Source organism: Pristiophorus japonicus, chromosome 22 (assembly GCF_044704955.1).
Source record: "Pristiophorus japonicus isolate sPriJap1 chromosome 22, sPriJap1.hap1, whole genome shotgun sequence".
NCBI lineage: Eukaryota > Metazoa > Chordata > Chondrichthyes > Pristiophoridae > Pristiophorus > Pristiophorus japonicus.
Window position 1 is genome coordinate 52405458 of NC_091998.1, and position 9907 is coordinate 52415364.

The window sequence follows — 9907 nt, forward strand, 5'->3', positions numbered from 1 at the left end:
CACATGGACTACACAGGTTCAAGAATGCGGCTCATCACCACCTTCTCAAGGGCAATTAGGGATGAGCAATAAAGGCCGGCTTTGCCAGTGACGCGTACATCACGAGAATATTTTTTTTTAATTGTAAATGTTAGAATGGTTCTGCATGGGTTGTCATTCGGAGGTAAGGGGTTGAAGCAGACGGCTTAGGTAGAGTAAAGGGAGCTTTGCTCTGTACATGACCATGCTGTAGGAGGGCTTAATGGGGTTACTGTTTGTACAACCTAAAGATATCTTCCCAGCATTGACATCCATCATCTTGTTGAGTGTGTAAACTTCAATTCTTTACCAAAAAACTGCAAAATAATCTAAATTGTGAACTTGAAAAATGATATTGATATGAAGTGAGGCGAAAGTCGACCCTTGAAATATTCGAACACAGATGTTCTCCTGAAATTGCAGTTGCAAACTCTGGTTCGAGGTATTCCTGTCGGTTGCATCACATGACCTCAAGTCTCCAATGGCCCAGCCCCACGCACCGCTATTGGTGCACGACTCGTCCAATCCTTGAGGAGCACCGCCTGCTCACGTCAATTGGATTATTCCCACCGTCAAACAGACTTTTTTTTTAACCCCATATCCAATATTTGTATCACGAATAAATGAAAGTGTTCGAATTAACGAATAAAAAACGCACTTTCTTTAATGCCGCTGTGACTTGTCTCCGGAGTTGCTCACAGCAGTGTCCTGGAGATTAATTCCTGGAGACTCCAGGGCAACCCTGGAGGGTTGGCAACCCCTACCTGAAATGGTCATGTGCTCAACACATAAGCCAACTCCCACGTGCAACCCAGTAGAGGCAATGAACCAAGATGTCACTTTGTGCATCCCCAGGGTGAACAATTGGTCGGCAAGGATGTATGTGAATTTGTAGCATCAGGCAAAGACCATTGGGTCCAACAATTCTGTCCCTGTGCTGAAAGACCAGCCCAACCAAATCACTCCTCAGCTTCTGCCCTCAGTCCTCTCTGGCTGTCCACAACACATCTCATTGTCTCTTGATTGAACCCTGGTGGTTTATCGCACAACGCTCTGGGTGAGGAACTTCCATCAATTAACACGAGTTAACACGAGTGACATCACCGAGTTCCTAACCATGTTCTTTTTTTTACCCCCATTACCAGAAATTCTTTGTGTGTGTCGCTGTTCTGCAGCTAGCTGTTGTATGTGTCACTGCTTCGCTCCATTTTTTTGAGAAAGGAGAGTACAACTACTATTATAAACCCCCAATGAATGGTACGTACTGAACAGTTGCAAACTCTGCACTAAGATGGGACGGGAGGGGGGCTGGGGGGTACAACCAGACCCGATGCAAGGACTGGGGCTGGGCTTTATCTACCCGAGCTTCTATGTCTCGGGTTCCTGATTGAGGCCAAAGGGGCAGCTCCAAACCACGTCACCTACAGCTATTTCCCGGCTGTTAGTCAGGGCTCTCAGCCTGCGGCAACCAAGGCGAGCCCCTTGCTAATTGTAACCCAACACTCGGGCCCAGGGGAGCTCACTGGTGAACGGAACCGGTCCCTTCCCCAGGTCCGTGTAGCTCAGAGCCAGGTGAGCCAGGACGCTTAACCATCCCAGACACCCAGGCAGCTCTTCCAACATCCAAAAGGATCGATGCCCTCCTCCCCCCCTGCCCCAATGGTACCTTTCCACTCTTTGCCGGGACATTGACCAACCTATCCCTGTCTGTATCTCCTACAGATTCAGAAGGAGTGCTGATGAAGACCTGCATGGACCTGATTGACGAGAACCTGCACGCTGATGGGAAAGCTGGTTGACCTCTGCCTGCAACAACTGCACTTGCACCGCCGGTAGGAAGGAGTGCTGTGCCAAGTAAGTGATCCTCCGCTAGTTTGTGCGCAGTTGTGGTATTCTGGAGCGGTACAGCTGCTTTTAAACTATCGCGCTTCTTTACAAGTCACAAATTTTGCAGTCGAGTATCCCACATTTGAGGACATCGCAGGAGTCAGCACACCCCAAGTGCAATGGGCTAGCCTCAGCCTGGGAGCACCCCCTGGGTGATCAGGGTCACTCCCCTGCCAGGTAAAGCCGAGGGCTATGAACAGGTGCACGGGGAGGGCGGCTGGAGGTTTATCGATGCTGCTGCGGGCGCTCTGAGATTGGCGGACACTTGTGAATTGCCGCTTGCAGGCCAGAAGCAAGCAGCACAGAATGACTGTCTTTCTTCCTCCCTTGTTTCCATTCTTGGGGCAGCCTGAAGCCTCGCACACACACACACTGGATGCAAGATCGAGATAAAGGCACAGATCACATGGGGGGGGGTGTGCGAGGTGGATGAGATGGAGTGAGGAATGGGAAGGGGAGGGGAGAAGTGAAGTGGAATGAATGGGTTAGGGATGAAAGTGGTTTTACCCTTGGTGATTTCGAATCACCCCGCTTTCAACAGTTCTAGATCCCGAAATTACAGCGGTGAACAGAAACACTCAGTTACAGCCGCATCTTTCAGTCTCAACCATCACAATGCTTTTATTCAAGTTAAAGCACACACCTGCATCCAGTAAAACACACCCTGGTCAAGTAAAACAAACAAACGTAGTACAACACACAGTCTGGCCCGTCTGAACAGGTGCCTAATGCGAAGTACCCACATCTAAAACACCCCTGCTGAGATTCAAATGTGCACCTCTGAAATCTGTCCAACAGAATTGTGCGTAGTTTTACGATCCATGCAAAAACCTCCCCAATAAAACTCCTAAAGCTTGGTTGGGACACACGACACCCTTTCACACTATGCGGTTGTCTTAAAGATGTGTGGGCTGGGATAAATGCTCATCCGTGAATACTTCCCTAGCATGCCTGAATAAATTGGTTAAACCAAGATTTTGTCTGAATGATTCCGTGGTCGCTATTCACGTATGAACCTTCTCAGAACAAAAGATTTGCATTACAGTTAAACATTTTTCGAGGTGTGCGACCCTCCTACAAAACCACCGATTGGCCAACTGCTATCAGCAAAGTTACATTGATTTGTTGACCCTTGTCAGACTGGCACTGAGTGGTTCTTTCTCACCTGTCCATCTCCCATCACACGTCACCCTCCCGGAAGTTGCTCTAGGTTATGATGTATACCCCTGAGTAGCCATACTCCATACCCTGCACATACTATTTCTGTCTATATGGTTCTGCTCAAGTTTATTTCCACTCTGCCAAATTTATAGTTCTGGCATGGTCTCACAAAGTGTGACAATTCCCTCGCCAACAATCCCTGTAAGGTTTGGGTTAGGGCATTGACCCAATCATCTGCCATGTGCAGGTCTATAGTGTTTAGCGTCGCAACTCCTGCCACGTATCCCTTTTTTTCCCCGGTCCTACTTTTTACCTGACCCTCTTTCCATGTTAAACTTCGCGGTTTTTGATTCAGGGCCTTCAAGTACTCGCAGGGTCAGGTTTTTATACAGGCTTCAAGTTTGACCCGCAGAAGCTGGGGATGGTTAAGTCTGTTAAATTATTCATTGACTACCCTGAAGTGTATCTTATCCTTGCCTTATTACCAATCCCCCTTTTGCCCCAGCGTTCATAGTTGGACATGTTGGTGGCACTGGTGATGTGGTGGTCGGGGCCCTGGTAGTGCTCACTGTTGCTAAAGTACTGGATGGGGCCGTGGTGATGGGTCTATCTCGGGAACTAACCCTCCAACACCATTCATAGATGTTGAGTGAAATTTGCACCCCCTTTCCCCCGGGTGCAGTATCTTTGTCCTCCCCCTCCTGGTTATAAAACACACCGCGGTCTTATTTCCACTAATTATTGGTCCCGTATTAATGGCCCATCCCCAATTTTGTGTTGTTTCCTTGTTGCGTTGTTTTATGCCCGTTATTTAAGTCTAATGTTGCTCTGTCCATCACCATCAGCGTTTTTGGTTCTTTATCACAACTAATGTTGCCCAAGTTCCCGTAATACAGACCTTGCCATCCCTCAGCCTGTTGTCCTTGATATGAGGATGAGTTACCCCACATTGTTCCCACGAGCACCAAAATCCTGCAAAAACAATATTTCCCGGTCATCACCGGTTAGTTAGTGACTATATTTTTCCACTGGGTCCAGTGTTTCCACTTGCTGATACCCTTATAACTATGCAGGCGCATGTGTCACTTACCATTCTCACCATCACCTGACTGCCTACTTCGGGTATTTGACCTTCAATTCTTTAGTGTCGTTCTCTATATCCTTGATTACTTGTTGATCTCTAGCCTGTGCTTTTAAGTCATGTAACTGCTTACAGTCATGTAACTCCATCACAAACCTCCATATCCTGTCTTTATAGGATCCTACGTCCTTGCTTCCTGAAACTAAGACTTCTGGCAGTCTCATTAGTTCAAAGGGTGTCAGTCCTGTCATCCGACTAGGGGTTTTCCTGAGTTTCATCAGTACTCTGGGGAACCTGTCTACCCATCCCTTTCCAGTCTCTTTGATCTTCCCTGCGAAGTGTGTACCTTGATATGAATCCAGCTGTAGTGGCATTATTTCCTCTGCTAGGATCCTGGCCACGGTTTCTGATGAACCATTCATAGTGGCGCAAGCTTCTACCCACTTTGTCAACTGGTCTATTATAACTAGTTTGCCTTTCCCTTGTTGCTGGGTAATGGTCCAGTAAAATCTATCTAAATTTTCCCAGGGTCCTTTCTGTTGGGGCTGATGTCCCATTCTGACCTTTACTTTTCCCCCTGGGTTGTATGGCACACACCTTCTACAGTGGTTCTCTATATCTCTATCCATTCTCTTCCACCACCACCATCTGGACATCAAGCTTATCATGTTGGTTCTACCTGTATGGACATACCCGTAGTATAAATTCCCATCTTTCCTCCATAACCCTTCTGTCCCTTGTTGGGCTCCTCTCTGCTTCCACCCCTCCTTTTCCTGTGGAGTGGCTTCTCCCTGTACCTTAAGGATGTTTCCTTCCTCAGGTCCGATTGTACATGCTCCAACCTGGGCTTACCCAGCCAGTGTACCTGTCTCCGCCACCCCATTGGCTGTCTCGTCTGCCCATCGCACACTCTTGGGGTAACAATATCCTTGTGTTTTATTGTTCCTCCTCCTGAAGTCATGTATCCCCATCTACTCCAGACTATCATGTAATCATGCACTACTCCAAAAACATACCAACTGTCTGTGTAGATATTTATTATTTTTCCCTTAGCCATCCTCAGAGCCTCGGTGAGAGCCACCAATCCAGTCACTTGAGCTGATAGGCCCCTTCTAGCCGTCCTTCCCTTCTAACGTGTCTGCTACTATCTACCACTGGCTTTCCCGTCTGTGGTGTCCTGTTGATATAGCGCCGGGACTCATCTACGTATAAATCCATGTCTGCCTCCTCAAGCAGGGTTTCACTAGCCTGACTACTTCCCTCGTCTTCTCCTGCTGGGCTACACTGATGCTCCTCTCCCTCTGTAATGATTGTTACGTCCCACCATTGCTACCCAGCTAGCCCTTCGTACGTCAGATACCGTTTTTAGCCGTCTTGTGTTAAGCAATTCTACTAAGGTATGCTGGGTATGTAGGATAACGTGTCCCGACATTACTATGCCACTGGCCTATGCCTGTCCCTATGTAATTGAGTCACCACCGCATTATGATCTTTACTGTGTTAGGTATAGATGTGGAAGGGCTATTCTGGTCGGGTAATCCCAGGGCTGGAGAACTTGTGAGAGTTTGTTTTAACTTTAGAAACACCGCTTCCTGATCAGGATCCCAGTCCACTGGTTCTTGGGAGGGTTTCCCCGCTTTGCCCAGGTCCTGTATAGATTGGGCCATCTTGGCATATTCGGGGATAAAATTTCCACAGTAGTTAAATAGCACTAGTACCTGCCTGACCCTTTTCATGGTCCCTGGCTTTGGTATCAATCTGATAGCCTGCTTTCTGTCCTTAAGCATTTGTCTTTTCCCTTGTTTTATGATGTATTCTGAATATGTTATTTCACTCTTTTCATATTAAAGATTACACATTTTTTTAATTCCTTCCTTTTAATTATTTCCTCTGCTAGGATCCTGGCCATGGTTTCTGATGAACCATTTCTAGTGGCGCAAGCTTCTACCCACTTTGTAAACTGGTCTATTATAACTAATATGTCTTTCCCTTGTTACAAATGTATTTTCCTTCTGGCATATGGGAAAACATTCACTTCCAATTAAGAAACCCAAATTAATAATGTCTAGTATTTTTTTTAATTCCATGCAGCGATACTAAAGTTGTTTGGTGAACTAAATAAAACAGCTGTCAGTGGAAAGCGTTAACTCCTTTGCAGGTTTGTAAGAAGGCCTGACGACATCACGTGACTTTACGTAATTCTTTTGTTAAAACTGTCTCAATATCAGACTATGGCATCCATTTTAAAAAGGTTTTCAAACTCAAAATTTAATCCTCCTTTTACTGAAGTAGAAACTTTCCTGTAATTTAAAATCATTATCAACATAGAGTGTATTTTATCTCTTTTCAAAATGTGGTGAAGGTTTCATATTCATACTTTGAAAAGGGACCAGAATTTCACCATGGCCACGATGGAAGTTCGGTTTTCATTTGTTAATTACCCTCAATAATCCAATTAAACCAATATCTTTTCCATAGCCAATATAAAATAGCATCCAGTAAGTTACGTCATTTTCCATTTTCTCCTTCCTTCAAATGCCTTTCCAATTAACTGTAAAAATACTGAATTAGTTAATTTAATCTACATAAGATAATCACAATTTTTTGTACTCCAATTAAACGTTCAATCTGTTTTGCTTTTAGCAACTGTAGCTTCAAGGTTACATGTTTTATCTTTTGTTAAACAACCCGTCCTGTGTGCATTTCATGGCTCCGTAAATCAAATTAACTTTGCACCTGCATTTCTAACTTAAAATCTAATTCTATTCCAGGTGCACAATGAACATTTTAACGCAGCTCCATATCTGAAACGTGGGGAAGCTAGAACAGACATACAGACAATTTCTCTTCTAAAACAGACAAATGAAAAATTCATTAACTCCCACCTTGAATTCCACAGTCAAGAAAGCTTCCACACCAACACTTTCATTTAAAGACAGACATTCACACCAACTTTTCATCTTTCTCTTTCTCAGCACAAAAGCTGAAGCTTCTCTGTCGGTTTTATTTTTCAACAACTTAGCCTTGCATGCCATTTCTCATCTGGGTATGACTACCCTTCGAGCAGATTCCATGTACTGTTTCTAAGCCCTTGGAATCCTCTAATGTCTGGCAGGACTAACAACACTGCTTGCCTCTCTAATCTGCTTCCTCCACAACTTAAGTGTCGATTTTATTTTTCTCCTTTCCTGCAAGCATTTATACCTGGGACCCTTCTAGTCCATATCTCAGAGACCCCCCCCCCCACCCCGCCCCCCCAGTCTTCATTCCATCCCACTGGCCAGTTTTTCCTAATGATCCTGGGCACCCTCTGCCCCTTTAGGTTGTATTCCTTACTGTTTGCACCATGCACGTCAATACAGGCTTCTTCCATTATTACTAGGTCACCTGTCACGCTTCAGGACATACATACACCTATCCTACCTCAGTTTTCGACCTTCTGTGGTTCGCTATAACTTAGTTACACAGATTAGCCCCTCTTAGTTCTTAAACAGATTACCTCCATTCCCATCAATGCTACAGCTCTGCAGGTGGTACAAAAAAGCATGCTCACTGCAGCAGCTAGCTGCCACATCATCCGGGTGTCTGTACCCTGCTCGCAGCGCTAATTGTTGGGGTAAAAAGAAGACATCTCTTCCTCAAGGTGGACTCCCTGATATAAGGAATCAATAGCCACCTGTTTATATAGTGACCACAGAATCACTTAGACAAAACCTTGGTTTAACCGAATTATTCAAGCATGCTAGGGAAGTGTTCATAAATGAACCTTCTCAGAACAAAAAATTTGCAATTAAAGTTATACATTTTTCAAGGTGTGCGACCCTCCTACAAAACCACTGATTGGCCGACTGCTATCAGCGAAGTTACATTGATTTGTTGACCCTTGTCAGACTGGCTCTGACTGGTTCTCCCCCACCTGTCCATCTCCCATCACACGTCACCCTCCAGAAGTGGTGTTCACTTTGCCTCAGTTCCTCATGACGTGTGAAGTAACCATGCTTTCCAAGGTTTGCTATGTTTCTAGATTGCTGACTCTCCACTGCCCTTGGTGGGTGTGTTATTCAGTACTGAGTGTATGTTTTCATCTTCTATCAATCTGTGCGAAGGGTCCGTGCACTGTTGGCTACTTAAGATGCTTCATTAACCATCAAGTTTTGCTGCATAGCAAGCTTTGCTGTTGCCCCTTCTTAAAACCCATTCAAGCTATAAGCATGCTTTACATACATAAGCGAGTTTTACATACAATCTGTCAATTACAATCCCTATTGTAAGGTAGAGGAGCTCCCGATTCCTCAGAGCCTCCTAATACTGATAAGTTCTACAATCTGGACCATGTGGCAGATCAATTCACTACCTTCAGTATCCACTTTAGTGACCATCTTTTATCCCCTTACAATGCAATGTTTTCGCTGAATTCTTACAGGGGGCAAGGTGGATCTCCTCGTCCAGTTGCTTTTCTTCCATGCTATGTATTCCCTCTGTATTTCTCCCTCTAGCTTTCTAAGTTGGTTTATTGTTCAGTCAGCATGCCTTTGCAAGTTGCCCAGTTTTCTTGCAGAAGAAATACTGTGCCTTCTTATATGGAAGGGTGGGATGGGATGGGATGGGAGTCTGGAGCGGTGAATGCGATATGGCGGGTGCAAGGAGAAGTGTAGCCTCTCAAATACTCCATCGTGGCAAGGTACTGTTTAAGTACAAGTCTCCACCATCAGAAGAGAAGGTTTGGGTGAAAAGATGTCCCTTGATTTGCTTTTCTTATCAGGACACATGATGTCTCCTGCTGCCACTCTGGAATTGGCTACTCAGGAAGTGTAGGGGGGGGGGGGGGGTCAAGGAAGGTGCCCAATGGTTGTGCACCAGTTGATGAGAGATATCGGTGAACGTGTTCTATGAAACTAGGACCGTGCACTTTGAACCTTCTCTGACTGTGGCTCATTAAAGCTCCGCATTGCTCACCTTTGGTTTTCTGATCTATGTTCCAGGCGTCACCTCCCAGAATTATACGCAGATGATTGTGTATACTCCTTTGAGAAGCCGAGCTGCCGGTACAGGGTCTACAAGAATTATGATGCTTCTATTGAATGTAAAATGTTGAGAAATAAGTTTGAATAAAACCAGCAGCTCTCTTCCAATGTAGAAACGTGTTTCATGGAAGAACAAAGTGCCATTGGGGAATGGGAGCCTGGTCTCCTCCAAGCAATGGCAGCATTACAATAAATATTTTTCACAGAAATTGTCTTCTGGGATTGGTAATCTTACCCACTATTTTAATTAGAAATGTGTGCAAGGGAGAGAGTGTGCGCGAGAAAGGGAGTTTGAGTGAAAGTATGAGAGAAAGGGAGTGTGCGAGAAAGAATGTGCGCGAGCAAGAGAGGATGTGTGCGACGGAGAGAGTGTGTGAGAAAGGAAGTGTGCGAGAAAGACACAATACATTCTCCCCAATGCTCTTTTTCCTCTCTGAAAGTTTGTTGAAATCAAAGTTCTACAACAGAGGTTTACTCTCTCTCATTCCTTTCCCAAGATCACATAACGACTCAACTCCAAACACTACTCTCAGTCTTCCCGTCCTGTTACAAGGTCTGAAAACCCAGGATTGACTTCATCTAATGGCAATTATTGGGCACCACACCTTGGGGAGAATATATTGACCTTGCAGGTAGTGCAGCGTAGATTAATCAGAATTATACACGCATTCCAAGGGTTAAATTACGGGAAGTGATTACACAAATTAGGCTTGTATTCCCAAGAATTTAAAACATT

The 9907-nt window shown here is 45.1% G+C and overlaps 1 non-coding gene across 1 annotated transcript; it reads right to left on the reverse strand.

Annotated features, from left to right (window-relative positions):
• Positions 1–1932: 1932 nt before the first annotated feature.
• LOC139235225 (U1 spliceosomal RNA) lies at positions 1933–2090 on the reverse strand. Its single transcript, XR_011588440.1, has one exon. It is a non-coding gene; the product is annotated as a U1 spliceosomal RNA (small nuclear RNA).
• Between the last annotated feature and the right edge of the window lie 7817 nt (positions 2091–9907).